At 41.8% G+C, this 16581-nt stretch overlaps 1 protein-coding gene across 7 annotated transcripts in view; it reads right to left on the bottom strand.

The window, feature by feature from the left end:
* Positions 1-13146, bottom strand: part of GJC1 (gap junction protein gamma 1) — a 35353-nt gene extending 22207 nt beyond the window's left edge. For 4 of the 7 annotated variants that reach the window (XM_060290954.1, XM_060290952.1, XM_060290953.1 and 1 more), the window contains exons 1-2: positions 13016-13146; positions 5147-5489 (exon numbers count right to left, since the gene is read on the bottom strand). The gene's annotated coding sequence lies outside the window, so the exon portion shown is untranslated. Of the gene's footprint in view, positions 1-5146; positions 5490-12572; positions 12642-13015 lie in introns of those variants that run through there. The other 3 variants (XM_030848923.2, XM_030848929.3, XM_030848927.3) reach the window with 3 other exon arrangements.
* Positions 13147-16581: the final 3435 nt, after the last annotated feature.

Below are 16581 nucleotides of genomic sequence, written 5' to 3'. Positions count from 1 at the left end.
AATGTTTTGCAGCATCCCTGGCCTCTTCCAGTTGTGACACCAAAGATGTCTCCAGATACTGCCAAATACCCCTTGGGGAACAATATTATACCACACTGAGATCCACTAGTTTAAACTGTCCTTGAACGTTACATAAATGGAATCACAGAATGGACTCTCTTGTAACAGATTCATAAGGAATACACTTATAAAAAAATTTTTAAAATAAAAGAATACACTCTCGTGTCTGATTTTTTTTTCTTTTTTTTTTTGCGGTACACGGGCCTCTCACTGTTGTGGCCTCTCCTGTTGCGGAGCACAGGCTCCGGACGCGCAGGTTCAGCGGCCATGGCTCACGGGCCCAGCCGCTCTGCAGCGTGTGGGATCCTCCCGGACCGGGGCACGAACCCGTGTCCCCTGCATTCGCAGGCGGACTCTCAACCACTGCGCCACCAGGAAAGCCCCTGTGTCTGATTTTTGTTCAACATCTGCTGAGTCACCAATCTTATTGCATTTAGCTCTATCTAGTCTGTTCATTCTCTTTGCTTTATTGTATTGCCAGTGTGTATATATCACAATTTATCCATTCTACTGCTGATGGGCATTTGAGCAGTCTCCAGTTTGGAGCTGTTATGAATAATGCTACTGTGAACACACCAAATGTGCCTTTTGGTGATTATATGTACATTTCTGTTGAATACCTAGACCCAGAATTGCTAGTTGTAGGGTATGCATATGTCAGCTTCAGTAGATCAGTACTTTTCCTAAGGGGGTTGTATTCATTTACACTTCTACCTGTCTCCTTTTTTTTCATGTTGGCAACTAATAGAAAAAATTTTTTAAATAATATTGAGCCAGATATTTTATTGGCTGAGTAAAGCCTGCCAATTTGTGATCTGTTTAAAAAAAAAAAAATGTTTCACTATGTGAGAAAATGCTCATATGTAGTAAAGAGACAAAAAACAAACAAAATAACTCCCAATAACATAATATGCCTGAATGGAAATACACCAACATTAACAATTGCCTATGAATGTTTTCTCTTCTATTTGCTTTTCAGTATCTTCTACGATAAACATGTAATAATGAAGTTGGCAAAGCCTTCCTATGCAACAAAAGCCCCAAGAGAAATTTAAAAAGTAGGTCAGGGTACAAATTTCATAATATTTGCATACATACATATTTTACATTCATGAAGACCTAATTAAGTAATGAATACATCACAGAAAAGTTAACTATCTCATAGAATCTTTGGTACAATTACTACACGGCCCCTCCATAAGGGGGTCCACGACAGAACTTATATAAAATTTCACCCTAGAGTAAAATATAGGATGGTGAGAGTACAGGGTAATCCTTAATTTGGAAGGATATATCAAAAGATAGTAGTCCTCTGACATATGTTATATAGCAGTTAGTATAATAATGCTGCTCTTCCCATTTCTTTAGAGACTCACTCTAAAATGCTCCAGAAGCAACACAGAAAATTAACATACTCAATACTCCCTTGAAATGCATAGTTGTTGCCATTGCTACCTGCTGGTTATTGAGTGCCTGATATTGAATATTTGGAAAGAGTCACCTCTATTTGAGAAAATGATTATTAAAACAGCCACCAAAACCTTTCCAGTGTCCCTTATGAGTTCTATTAAATGTTTACTTGACACGCGAAAATGTTACAAACCTCATACTTCCTGTCCTAATCACTCCACTTCATATCAAGGATTCTGCTGTTGGGATAAGACTGTGCCCATGAGATTCACTACAAACCCAAAAGATGTATCTCCTGAGTCAAGATACTAAATGCTAATATACTGCCTTAAATGGAGTTTTTTAAACCAAAATAACCTGTTACTTTAAGGCTTTGCTAAAGGGCACTAATCTGAGCACTGCTCCCATCTGCATTTTCCTATCAAGAAACTACACTGACATGTATATAATTATAAAACCAAATGGCAAAAAACAGTTTTCTGAGGCAAAATAAATAAAAAGCAGTAGAAAAAAAAAGCAGTAGAAAATAAAGCTTTTAACTACTAAGAGCATTCTAGCTGGGGTTCAAAATGCTAAGGTTGCTTTAAATTTCTCATTGAACTAGTAACCATAATTAACTGGCAACCAAAATAAATCTATTCAAGCTATGCATACATAATTTTCCTCCCAGGATATATCACAGATCATAAACACATTTTCCCATCCTCTTTCCTTTTCAGAGTTCAAGTATGATAGGAGACAATGGCTTCAGATACACAATTCAATAAGAACTGAGATACTCCCCCAACTCCCGGTAATTTTTCCAAGCTCAAAAAAGAAAGCTTTCCTTTCCAAGTGAATCTGAGAAGTGCACATCTGCTTGAACTGCTCAACCTTTAATAAATATAAAGCTTTCACTCTGAATAACATGAACATCTAGTACTGAACTGGAATGTGAGATCAAAGAAAACTATTTGAGTTAGACAAGCAAACAAATTCCCTTTCAGAAAGTACTATATGGCTTCTCTCACTAAATCATTTTCTGTACAAATCCAGATAGGCTAGTCAGTCAGGTCTTTTAAAAACAGAACTAATAATTAACATTTCTGACATTATAAGCTTAAAAATCATTATCTTAAGAAACAAACAAACCAAGCACCTTTATCACCCAAATCTTCCACAAACACACGGTTTCATAGGTTCACACACTATATCAATGGTAAAAGAAATGTTAAGAGATTGGCTACGCTAGTAGTAGTCTCCAATTTCTAGAGTCTGAGGACCTTTATGTAACTGCAAAAGATTTTCCACTACATAATAGTGGTTATACATTTATTATCTATCTTTGGAGAAAACACATACACTGGTAAAGTTTAAAAATAAATCTGCAGTTTATGTATCACAACATCACTCATATATACATTTGAAAAGGTTATACGTATCTGTAAGACATTACTTATACACTTCACAGATAATACTTGCATGGATTCTGAGGTCATCCTTCAACTATTCTGCAGTGGCCCATTGTCTGACACCATAGTATGACATTAATATCCTTATTTTACTGAAGAGAATACTAAAGATCATGATGACTTGCTTAAGATCACACAACTAATTAGCTGTAAAGCCTAGAATACAACTCAAGACCTACTGATCGTTTTCCTATACCATGTAGATTTAGTATTTAATTTTATTTTAAGACCAAACAGAAGGTCACTGAAAAAACTGACAGTGATATACAATTAATATAACTAAAGAAAAGATTCCATTTAAAACAGCAACAAATAAATGAAAAAAACTTAGGAATAAGCCTCACAAGAAACATAATACCCAGGAAAATACTACCGAGGAACACAAAAGACTTAAATGCGTAAAACACATTAAAGACTTAAAGCATTCTATGTTCTTGGATATAATAGCCATCATAAAAATATTAATTCTTCCTAAATTAATCTAAATTTAATGCAATCTTGATTTCTAAAAATGCCAATAGGATTTCTTTGGAATCAGACAAACTAATTCTAAATTTAATGTGTAAAATTAAATAGTAAGAATGGTTGGGAAATTTCAGAAAGAGAAATGAGGGCATACAAGCTTCTCTCAATATATACTATAAAGTTGTAATAATTTTAAAATGTGGAACTGGCAAAACGATTAACAAACTAGAACAGAATAGAAAGTCCAGAAGATCCAAATACATCTGAGAATTTAATGTATGATAAAGGTGGCATTTCAAACTAATGGAAAAAACATGGAATATTCAATAAATGATATTGAACTACCATGGGTAGCTATCTAGAAAAAAATTAAAGTTGGATCTTTAAATTCCAGATGGATCAAAGATTTTAAATTAAAAACAATACAATAAAAGTTAGATGAAAACATGAACATTTTTTCTTAATAATCTTAGTGAAAACTTTTCTAAAATGACACAAAACCTAGAGGTCAAATGAAAGAAATGACAAATTCAATTATATAAAATATAATTTCTAGAAAGCAAAAAAATACTACAAACAACTCAAAAGATACACTAAATGCTTAAAATTATTTGCAATTCTTAGAATAAAAGGCTAAATTCTCTTAACACATAAAGCGCTCCAGCAGATCATTAAAAAAAACAAAAACACTCAATAGAAATGTGAAATGCAGACACAGAAAACAAACTTATGGTTACCAAAGGGGAAGGGGGGAGGGATAAACGAAGAGTTTCAGATTAGCAGATACAAACTATTATATATAAAACAGATAAACAACAAGGTCCTCAACTATACTTCAATTTAAAAAAAAAGTGCAAAGAAGAGAGAGTTCTCAGAAAAATATAAATGGCTTTTAATAATACAGTATGAAAAGATATTCAATATCACTTGTAATTAAAGATTTACAAATTAAAACTATACCAATAGGGCTTCCCTGGTGGCGCAGTGGTTGAGACTCCGCCTGCCGATGCAGGGGACAAGGGTTCGTGCCCCGGTCCGGGAAGATCCCACATGCCGCGGAGCGGCTGGGCCCGTGCGCCATGGCCGCCGGGCCTGCGCGTCCAGAGCCTGTGCTCCGCAATGGGAGAGGCCAAAACAGTGAGAGGCCCGCGCACCGCAAAAAAAAAAAACTATACCAATATACTACTTTTTCATTTATCCAATTGGAAAAAATTTAAAAATTGATAACAGATCAGCAAGAAGGAAGGGTGTATATATAAAGAGGCATTCTTTGTGCTCTACTGGAAGTGATGGGGTAAAATGGTAAGCTTCTATAAAAGACAACGTGGAAATATCCATCAAAATTGAAAATGTAGATGTATTCTGATCCAGCGATTCCAGTGCTCAACACTTATCTAATGAAATGTTCAGACATACAAAATAATGTACAAGAATATTCACTGCAGTACTGCTGATAATGGGCTGTAAACAATTTAAAGTCTATCAGTACGGGACTGGGTAAACAAATTACAGAACATCTATTAGTCAAAAAAAAAAAAGAGCTCTATCTGCAATGATATGAAACAAACTAAGATATATTAATGAAAAATGCAGGGTACAGAACAGTGTGTAGAGTATTCTACCATTTATGTACGTTGGGGGGGGTGGGGATACTGAATATATGGATATCTGTAGAAGAATTCACAAAAAAAGCAAACAGTAATTGCTTCAGCAGAGAAAAGAAAACTGAGTGACTGAGAAGAGAATAAAGGAAGACTTACTTTTTTTAAAACATATTATTTGTTTGTTTTTGGCTGCATTGGGTCTTCATTGTTGCCCATGGTCTTTCTCTAGCTGTGGTGAGCGGGGGCTACTCTTCGTTGCGCTGTGTGGGCTTCTCATTGCGGTGGCTTCTCTTGTTGCAGAGCATGGGCTCTAGGAGCACAGGCTTCAGTAGTTGTGGCATGTGGACTCAGTAGCTGTGGCTCACGGGCCTAGCTGCTCGAACCCGTGTCCCCTGCATTGGCAGGCAGATTCCCAACCACTGCGCCACCAGGGAAGCCCCAGAAGACTTATTTTTCACTGTACATCCTTTCATACCTTTTGATTTTGTATTATGTATACCTATTTCAAAAAAAAATTTTGTCAGTGAAGTGAAATACTCAAACTGTCGATGTCAGCCTTAATGTATAACTGCATAATATAGCCAGGTTTCTTGGGACATTAATTATACTGACTCTTGGCCCACCAAATGGGGAGAAATTAAAATTAGAACTAGGTACAGTATGTCAAAGGAAAAAACTAATCTTCAATTTCTTTATTCCATCTGATAGCAATTTCTTTATTCCATCTGATAGCCTGCCTAAGCCTAGCTGCGATTATCTTCCTGGGAGACAAGAGTCTCCACTGTGTATACCACACCATAAGTGATCATTGTATTTCTGGTCTATTAAAACTGCTGAAGCGAATTCCCTGGTGGTCCAACGGTTAGGACTCCACACTCTCACTGCCGAGGGCCTGGGTTCAATCCCCTGTCAGGGAACTAAGATCCCATAAGCCTTGCAGTGCGGCAACATGGATGGACCTAGAGATTGTCATACTGAGTGAAGTAAGTCAGACAAAGAAAGAGAAATATCATATCCCTTATATGCGGAATCTAAAAAATGATACAAATGAACTTATTTACAAAACAGAAACAGACTCACAGACTTAGAGAATGAACTTATGGTTACCAGAGGGGAAGGATGGGGGGAAGCGATAGTTAGGGATCTACATGTACACACTGCTATATTTAAAACGGATAACCAACAAGGTCCTACTGTGTAGCACAGGGAACTCTGCTCAGTGCTATGTGGCAGCCTGGATGGGAGAGGAGTTTGGGGGAGAATGGATACGTGTATATGTATGGCTGAACCCCTTTGCTATGCACCTGAAACTATCACAACATTGTTAATCAGCTATACTCCAATATAAAGTTAAAAAAAAAAAAAACTCCTTAAGACTGATCAGGCCATGGCTACCAGTAAGTTCACATCAGTAAGTATTTACTGAAGACCTAGCACTGTAATGGCATGTAAGACCAAAAATACAAAAAACAAAATACAATAATAAGGCTTCTAGTCAGAACAAAAGCTTTGTCAGAAGTTACTTCATTACCATCAATAACTACAAATAAAAAAGAAATTAGTAAACATCCAAATAATTGCTGAATACCTAAATGAACTATGAGCTGGGTGGCTGGGGATACTGGCCATCCTTATGGAATATAAAGTATAGTCTGGGAATTCCCTGGTGGTCCAGTGGTTAGGACTCGGCACTTTCACTGCCGGGCCTGGGGTTCAGTCCCTGGTCAGGGAACTAAAATCCCTCAAGCCAGGGCATGGCGGGGGGCAGGGGATGGGGCGGGGTATAGTCTAATGGTGACACAGGTATTATACAAATAATTAAATTAATTAAAACTGTGATCTGTCCTACAGAAGGGAAGTGCAGGGTGCTATAAGAGTGTATTATAGGGGTCCCTAATCTAATATAGGAGAATCAGAGAAGGTTTTTCTTCAGAAGTGATATTTAAGCAAATTCTGAAGAATGAAGAGCTGCCTTCCAGGCAGAGGGATTAGCTACAGCACGTACAAAGACTGCTGGGTGAGCTTTGAACCTTCAGGGAATGGGGCGGAAAAAAAAAGATCAGTATGGCTAGACCATATATACCAAGAAAGCAAGTAAAAAGAAACGATTCTCGAGAAGCAGGCAAGGCCAGATCACATCATGTTAAATGAAGAGCGAAGGGAAAACAACAGAAGTTTTCAGGTAAGTGACTCGATTAAATTTTTTTTAAAGATAATTTTAGCTGCTGTGAGAAGAATACAAGAGGGTATATTGCTTAGGTGTATATAATACATAGTAAAAGTACAAAGAAATGCAAGAGAATAATAAATTCAAGTTGGTGATTACCTCTGGGAAGGACGCCTACAACAGTGGTTGTTTGGGGTACGGGGGTGCAATCAGGTAGGGAAACAGAGAAGACTTCAACCGTACTGATAATATTGTATTATTATTATTATTTTTGAAACAAGAGTGAACGAGGAAGGACCATTTAAAATTGACCTATAATAGGGACTTCCCTGGTGGTCCAGTGGTTGAGAGTCCACCTTGCAGTGCAGGGGATGCGGTTCAATCCCTGGTCAGGGAACTAAGATCCCGTGTAACGTGGGGCAACTAAGCCTGTGCACTCTGGAGCCCGCACAACACAACTAGAGAGCCCTCGTGCTAGAGAGAAGCCCGCGTGCTGCAATGAAGCATCCCGCATGCCACAACTAAGACCCAATGCAGCCAAATTAATTAATTAATTAAATTGACTATAATAATTGTCGGGACTTCCCTGGTGGCGCAGTGGTTAAGAATCCACCTGCCCATGCAGGGGACATGGGTTCCAGCCCTGGCCCAGGAAGATCCCACATTCCGAGGAGCAACTCTGCCCGTGCGCCACAACTATTGAGTCTGAGCTCTAGAGCCCGTGAGCCACAACTACTGAAGCCTGCGCGCCTAGAGCTCGTGCTCCACAACAAGGGAAGCCACCACAGTGAGAAACCCATGCACTGCAATGAAGAGTAGCCCCCGCTCGCCACACCTAGAGAAAGCCCGCGCCCAGCAACTAAGACCCAATGCAGCCAAAAATAAATAAACAAATTTATTTTTAAAAAAAATCGTCTTGGGAAAAGGTGGCCTAGACTAGGATGGGGAGACTAGAGTGGAGAGAAACTGCAAGAATCTAGCCTCAGTAAGTTGTTGATAGAGCCACTTAATGAAACTGAGTACAGTGAAGAAGGTCTAGGTTTGGAGCCAAGATCAGAGCTCAGTCTGGGCAACTCAATTAAAAATACCTCTGAGTATCTAAGTGGAGTTGTTGATTGAGCAGGCAGCTTGGATCAGAAAAGGGGTCTGAACTACAGATTAAAAAATGGTTGTATTCAAAATATACATGGGAACTGAAACCACAGAATGGATAAGATTAGAGTGAGAAGGGAGGAAGACTAAGGACCAAGACCTGAGAAAGACCATCAATTAAAGATCTGGTTGGGGTGGAGGGGACCTGAAGGAATAGCCAGAGATGGAGGAGGGAAAATTCGAACCCAAATAAACACCTACTCTAGATAGGCACTTAGGAATCCAAGGTTCAAGAATGAGTCAAAGGGAATTCCCTATAAATAGACAAGAGTCTAGATCCACTTTACTCTGAACATTCCCAAAAGGAATGCTGTAACTCAGTTAAGTAACAATAAATTCCATCAAAACTGATAAATCCTTCCAAGATGTAGATGAAAAGTTTTCTAACTATTTGAGACTTAAATACAATTAAGAGATTAGTCGAAAACAGGGATGTGGAGTTTATTCCATTTCTGTAGAGAAAAAATGAAAACCCGAAATCCTATACATTTCTTTTCTTTCAAAGATTTTTAGATAATTTCCAGATTGCTAAACCTTTTTAGCATGTTAAACCAGGGGTCCAAAATTGAAATCTGGACTTCCCTGGTGGCGCAGTGATTAAGAATCTGCCTGCCAATGCAGGGGACAGGGTTTCGAGCCCTGGTCCGGGAAGATCCCACATGCTGCGGAGCAACTAAGCCTGGACGCCACAACTACTGAGCCTGCGCTCTAGAGCCCACGAGCCACAACTACTGAGCCCGTGTGCCACAACTACTGAAGCCCGCATGCCTAGAGCCCATGCTCCGCAACAAGAGAAGCCACCATAATGAGAAGCCCGCGCACCGCAACGAAGGGTAGCCCCCACTCGCCACAACTAGAGAAAGCCCTCGTGCAGCAACGAAGACCCAACACAGCCAAAAATAAAAAAAAAAACAGGGGTCCCCAACACTTGGGCCACGGACTGATACCTGTCCCTGGCCTGTTAGTAACTGGGCTGCAGAGCAGGAGATGAGCAGCAGGCAAGGGAGGGAAGCTTCATCTGTATTTACAGCCACTCCCCATCGCTCACATTACCGCCTGAGCTCTGCCTCCTGTCACCATTATGGTGAGTTGTATATTTCATTATATATTACAATGTAATAATAATAGAAATAAAGTGCACAATAAATGTAACGCACTTCAATCATCCCGAAACCATCCCCACCCCACCCCCATCCGTCCGTGGAAAATTGTCTTCCACGAAACCAGTCCCTGGTGCCAAAAAGGTTGGGACCGCCGTGTTAAACTGTAAGCATTTTGAGGACAAAGCCCACATAACATTCATCTTTGAACTGAATCTTCAGCCCAGTTCAGTGTTTAACATAAGTACCTGACGGAAAAAACAGTTAACTGAATGAATGGCCACCAGAACACTTTTGTCCAAACTGTGCTAGTGCTACAGCATATATAGCCTCATGGAACAGGCTTTAACTGAGAGTTCTACTCATTCCACAGAAATAAAGATCTCTCATCCTTGTCTTACGGTAAAAAAAACCCCATGGGGCAACACATTCCACTGGTCTGAATGGTAAATCCAAGTGCTGTCAGCCACTGCAATGCTTGCAAAACTCAAGAATGTACTACCCTATGCCAACCAGTACTGACTGATCATTCATTCTTTTTTTTCTTTTAAATAAGTTTGAATATTTAATTAATTAATTAATTAATTAGGCTGCTCCGGGTCTTAGTTGCGACACGTGGGCTCTTTTTCAGTTGCGGCATTCGGGATCTAGTTCCCCGATCAGGGATGGAACCCGGGCCCACTGCACTGGGAGCGCGGAGTCTCAACCACTGGACCACCAAGGAAGTCCCTGATCATTCTTTCTTTCTTTCTTTCTTTTTTTTAAATATTTATTTATTTGGCTGCACCAGGTCTTAGTTGGGGCATGCAAGATCTTTAGTTGCAGCATGTGGGATCTAGTTCCCTGACCAGGGATCGAACCCGGGCCCCCTGCATTGGGAGCCCGGAGTCTTAGCCATTGGACCACCAGGGAAGTCCCTCATTCATTCTTGAGAGCTGTAGAAAACAGCAATGCTCAGACTTAACCAAATAGGTCCTTACTTTCACACAAACTAAATTCATCAGCTGCGGTAGTGTGCTTGAAAAACAGCTGTTGACACTTTGCTGATATTAACAGTTCATAACTGTTTTCTATGTGTAAGCTTCAGGTTAATGATAATAACCAAAATCTATCGTATATGTATTCTCAAAGAAGTGGTCTACAAAAGCAAAAAACCCACAAAAAACCCATCCTTTCTCTGCCTAAATCTTCACTAGATATTTTGGATAGGAGCCACACATTTTCTATGGCCACAAGAAAAGCACAAGTTCAGAAATAAGTAATTATACCTCCAGGTGCACTTAACTATCAAGATTAATATTAAAAACAAAACAAAGGAAAACACCTCATTTATTTTGAAATGTGAACTAAAAAAACCCAGCTTTTTTGGAACTCATCACTTTGCACTGAATAAGTCATGGAACAAACTATGTATTTATTAAGAAAGTCATGCTCTGAATTTTAATTATATGTTTTGTATTCTAGGATCCCAATTAATGAATTGATAGGTAAGCCTGAAGCTAGAAGTGAAGGAGGGTGTAGCTAATCAGAGACCCACCCTGAATCCTTTCACTTTGGCTAATTTATACAGATACAAAATAAGAGTAAAAATGATTAAGAGACAGCGGCATTTATAAGTAAGATTATTATGTTGAAGATACGTTAACTTCTTAAATCCTTTCTTTTTTTTCCTTTTTTTTAATGGTTAAGATGGTAAATTTTGTTACATATATTTTCCCACAATTAAAAAAACCAAACACATCTATCTTCCCTCCCTCTCCCCCCCCCCGCCCCCGCAGGTGAACTCCTTATCTTGATCCGTATTTAGTTGATGTAACCTGGAGAAAGCTGGGAGGAATTCTTAAATCCTTTCAATTAAAGACTGAAACTCAATTCAACCTTCATGAACTGAATAGAAAGTTACTGAGTCCTTTGCTCCTTTTTAAGAGCAAGTAGAAAACCAATTCAAAAGTCACACAACCTAAAAGGAAGCTAAAAGCGTTGACTTTTGGAAAGGATGTTGGAAATGCTCTGGAAAAGTGCACAACAGTTTAAGATTATTAGTAAATAGTATCAAACCATTACAAATCAGGACAAATAATAAAAGGAGAATTTTCACATAACCACCATGTATTCTCTTCAAAATGTCCTTTGCCTACAACACCCTGCTCACAAAGATCTGGTGAAAACTAAGACACAGATTTGTTTACCAGCGCTTTTTACCTTTTACCCAGAACAGTTCATGTTTCTTTAATTCTGCCATTACATAGCACTTAAGAAATCCAAGCAACTGCAATATACAAAACTCTGCTAAAATCCAAAAAATAAAACAATAAAACACACACAAAAAAACATCAAATGTAATCACAATTCACATACTTTTAATCGGGAGCTCTGCAGTTAAGTTTATTTTTCTGCATTCTTATTCTGAAAAATACCTAAGCCCTCTTCCAGGGGTAAAGGATTTGATCCCTAAATTACATTATGAAGCCTTTTTTCTACAGATATTAATGTACTCCGTTTATCAGGGAATTAAAATCCCTTTCATTTATAGTTTGATTTTTACAGCACTTTCACCGGAACGTATACACAACACGAACGTATAATAATTTTAGATTAATCAGGCCTACAAGATAACGCTTATCCAGAACTTATTCTAACTTGGTTTATTCGATCCCACAAAGTAATCTCGATGCTAACAAAATAAAGCTCGAGCACAATGAAATCTGTAACACTGCTGGTTCTCAACGAACAAAAATTCCTTCAAATGGTAAAAACCAAACTCGCCCATTTCCCAAAGAAACTGTAATCCCAATCTTAGAAACAGTCGCAAAAAAAAAAAAGAAATAAAAAAAGAACAAACAATTCTAAACCACACAATCATGTAAATCTTTCCAACTCAAAGCTCCAAGAGCAGCCGCCAACCACACAACTGGCCACAATCACAGCGTTAGCGCCTTCTCGTAATTTTGAATCTCGAGACAGAAGGAAAAAAAACCACAACAACACCAGTCATCCAAAGTTTCACGAAGAGGAAAAAAAAATCATTTTAAGTAAAGAAAACGTGTTAACCGAGAGGCAACTACTGCATTCCCCATCTCCCACTACCAGCCCGCGAACTAAATCTCTCATTCAAGGAGACAGAAGTCCCGGCAGGGATGTTAGAGGAAAGAGCCAGACGAACCGCACGCCGCCCGGAGAGATGTCAGGAGCCAAGCATCGGGAGACAAAGACCAGCCCGCGAAGAGCCCCGGCGCGGCCCTGCGCCCCTAACAGCCCGAGGAGTTGCGAGCACCGCCCAAGAGCGAGCCCAGGTCCTTCGGGCTCCCCGCCCACCCGGCGCCGCATCCGCAGCCCCGGCCCACCCCCGAGCCGTTTTCCCTCCCAATTTGGGAACCGCGCGCCTGGGGACAAAGAGGGAGGGCGCGCCGGGGGCAGCGGGTCGCGACGCCCCTTCGGGCTCGGAGGGAAGCCCTTGGTGGCGTCCTCTCCCTCCCCCCTGCCCCCACCTCACTCTCCGCCGGCCCACCTGCCCCTCTCGGGCCTCCCCACAAGTTCTCCCACACACCCCCTCGGGCCCCGCCCCTGGCCCGCCGCCTCTCCGCCGACCCTGTGGCCGCCCCTCACCTGCCGGCGGGGTCCCTCGGAACCGCCTCCTCCACCGGGCCTCGGCCCGTCCCGCCGGCCGCCGCCTCATGTGCCCCGCGTCGCCATCGCCTTCGCCGCCACCGTCATCTCTCCTCCTCCTCCTCCTCCACCGCCGCCTTCGCTTCAGTCTCCGGCCGCGGCCAAAGCCGCTCCCGCCGCCCAGAGCCACAGGGAGGCGCCTGCGCAGTGCGCGCCGCGGTGGGGGCGGGGGCGTCCCGCCGAGGTCTGGGAGCCGGGGGTGCGCTGCACGTGGAGCTGTGGTAGGAGGGGGCGTCCGGAGCGCGGGGGCGGAGGCGCGGGCGTCCAACTTTCCGCGGTGGGGTCCGCGCGCTCCCGGACGGGGCAGTGGCGCGGCGCTTGTAGGAACTACCCAGGCGCGTGGAGTCTGGGCCCTGGGTGGGCGCAGCCTTCGCCTCCCGGACAGTTCATTCCTCCAGCTTGATCCTCAGGACAGGAACTCCGCCGTGAGCAGTGCCTCACTTCGAGCGGGCAACTAACGGCGCAGTGAGGACACGCCTTACCTGGGTATCCTGGGTTGCTGGTCCAACGAGCCCCGGAGTTGTATTCTGTGCACTCCGCCAAGGCCTGGGTCCAGTGTAACGCGGGATGCTGATTCCCCGTTCTAGGTTCTGCTCTACAATTACTCCAGGATCCTACTGGCCTCCGTCGGGTTAATCGTCCGAATTCCTTGGCCTCTGAGCTTTTAGTGTTGTTCTAGATACTTTTGAAATCCTGGACTTCTCCGATTAGCCAGACCCTAATAGGCCATTTCCTTTTAACCCCTTGCATCCCAGCAGGATCCCATTTTCAAAGGACTTTGCATAGGAATCTCCAGCCTTGAATTGCCTCGTAGGAATGTGAAAACTCCTCAAATGGTTTAAGTAGAGGGAGTCCGTGCATAACAACAGAAGTCGTACTAAAGAGATGAGAGAATACTTTACTTTGTAAAGTGCTCCTGAATTATCTTATTGACCATCATTATGCGGAAGGATAGGTTTTCATTTTACCCTTTTGACCACAGAGGAAATTTAACTAGTGAGGTGTCTTGCTACAGTTCAACCCCACCCCCTCTACGAAAAGCCAGGCCCTTATGGCCAGTCAAGTGGCTGAAAACTTGAGGGCTGAGCATCTGGCCCACTGACAGATGTTTTGTTTGGCTAGTATGATGTTTTCCAAAATTATGAATTAGTTGCCACATTTTAAAAATCTGTCTTTTTGACTTCTCTCTAAAAAGTCAAAAGTTTCGCTCATTTTGAGCCTCTCTTTTCACGTGACAGTTACTTCTGAGTAACATCTGTCCATCCAGGGCAGGCGCTGTCTCCACTTAGCTGCTTGAATGATTTTCGTTAGCTGCTTGGCCTCTGTATTTAAATTATCTTCCCCCTATACTTGCCATGCCCCAGTCTCCGTCCCCTCCCCATTATCACGTTCCCTCTCTACAAATGTATTTAAAATGACAAGTGTGAAGACCCTGTAAATATGTGAAAACAGGAATAAAGAACATGTTAGCTAAGATGACACAGGAGACAACATCCATACTGACTACAACATTAAAACTCTCATCTATTGCTAGTACAAGTGTAAATCGCTACAAATCACTTTGGAAGACTCTTTGGCGGTGTCTACTAAAGCCGAAACTGGGAATGCACTGTGAATCCGAAATTTCACAGAAATGTGTACAAAATACTTGTTCTAGAATATTCATGGCAGCACTATTTGTAATAGCCAAAAAACTGGGAACTACCCCAAATGCCCATCAACCATAGCAAGGGTAGATAAAATGTTATATGCTGACAATGGTACATTATGCAGCAATGAGAATGAATAATCTACAATTACACGCAGCAAGATAGATGAATCTCACAAAACTTTCCATTTATATAAAGTTCAAAAACAGGCAGAACTAATCTGTGCTGTTAGAAGTAAGGATAGTGGTTATCCTAGGGTAAGGATACTTATCGGAAGGGAGCCTGAGGGGACTTCTGGGGGCCTGTTCCTGTTCTGTTCTTGAGCTGGATGCTGAATACACGATATACAGGTATCTTTAGTTGCCACATTTGAGCCGTTCTCTTTTGATAGTGATAGTACACTTTTCTGTGGCATGTTGACTTCAATAAAAACCTTTAAAATATTTGGTTATATATGTATATATAATATTTATAAACAAATATGTATTGTATATTTTTATATATATATATATATATATATATATACTCAAATGTTTATTGGGTATTATTTTCCTATAAATTCATGGATGAACCTGCCAGGAAGTGTGGAGTCCTAATCACTGGACTGCTAGGGAATTCCCAAGAGCAACCTTTTAAAGATGGAAATGATGTGCTTCCCTGGTTAAGAGTCTGCCTGCCAATGCAGGGGACACGGGTTCGATCCCTGGTCTGGGAAGATCCCACATGCTGCAGAGCAACTAAGCCCGTGCGCCACAACTACTGAGCCTGTGCTCTAGAGTCCGTACTCCGTAACAAGAGAAGCCACCACAATGAGAAGCCTGCGCGCAGCAACAAAGACCCAATGCAGCCAATAAATTTAAAAAATAAATAATTTTTTCAAAATAAAATAGAAAAATAAAGATGGAAATGAGACCCAGGGAAGCTAAGTTGTTTTAACTGCAGATAGTTAAAAAAACAGAAATGTAGCCAAAGACTCTGTCTCCTAGTCAGGACTCTTCGTCCGTTCCTCTGTCACCTTGCCAGCTACTGACATCCTTTAATCCAGTTACAGGTGGGGAAGCTGAGGCCAGAAACCTAAGCCAGAGGTCCAGGCATTCACCATGGTCCGGAGCAAACCAGGGCAACTGCTAGAACGTGAGCTCCCTGAAGGCAGGGCCGCTGTGTCGCAGCTCCTTGAGCCCAGCCCAGCACACAGTAGGAGCCTGGCAAGTGTATGCAGAGTGCATGAGTGAAGGAAGGCTTGCCATTGCTAACATAAGAAAGGCTACGGGAGGGAAGAAAAAAAGCCTCAAGTTTCAAACAGGGAAATGGGTCTGGTTTCCATCCTCTGGCAGGGAGTGGTAGAGCCGGGTGCTGTGAGAACCATGTCACTTTTTATTCACATGGGGCCCAGGCAGGAAAGAATCAAAACCCAGTTTGAGAACTTGAGAGTCGCCCTGGGGCTCTGTGGTTTGGAAACTGTAGGGTCAACTTGAAGGCTGCAGTGTGTCACTATTTCCATTACACATTTTCCAGGGTCCCCACTTGGCTGGTAAACTCGGAGCAGATTCTTCTGTCCAGGGGGATGGGAGCAGAGGCCCAGAGAGGTAGGATTTGGGAAAGCTCCCGGTTGGCAACAGGAAGCCCTGCTTGCCCCAGACTGGCTGGATTAGAAGTTCTTGATTACTTGTGCTATTGGGCGGGGGGTGTTAGTAGCACAACCCCCTGCCCCCATAATCCCCAGCAGTTTCAGTTAACCTGTGAGACACATTATACTGCTCCTCCCTGCCACAGGGATGTTTGAAGCAGATTTTTTGGAATGGGTAATGCAAGTAGTATAGAAGGAACAGTAAGATGACTCCCCCCAGTGTTTCCCAG

The sequence above is a fragment of the Globicephala melas genome, chromosome 20, assembly GCF_963455315.2.
Source record: "Globicephala melas chromosome 20, mGloMel1.2, whole genome shotgun sequence".
Taxonomy (NCBI): Eukaryota; Metazoa; Chordata; class Mammalia; order Artiodactyla; family Delphinidae; genus Globicephala; species Globicephala melas.
The sequence above is the reverse complement of the archived record's forward strand: the minus strand, read 5'-3'. Positions and strand labels throughout refer to the sequence as shown.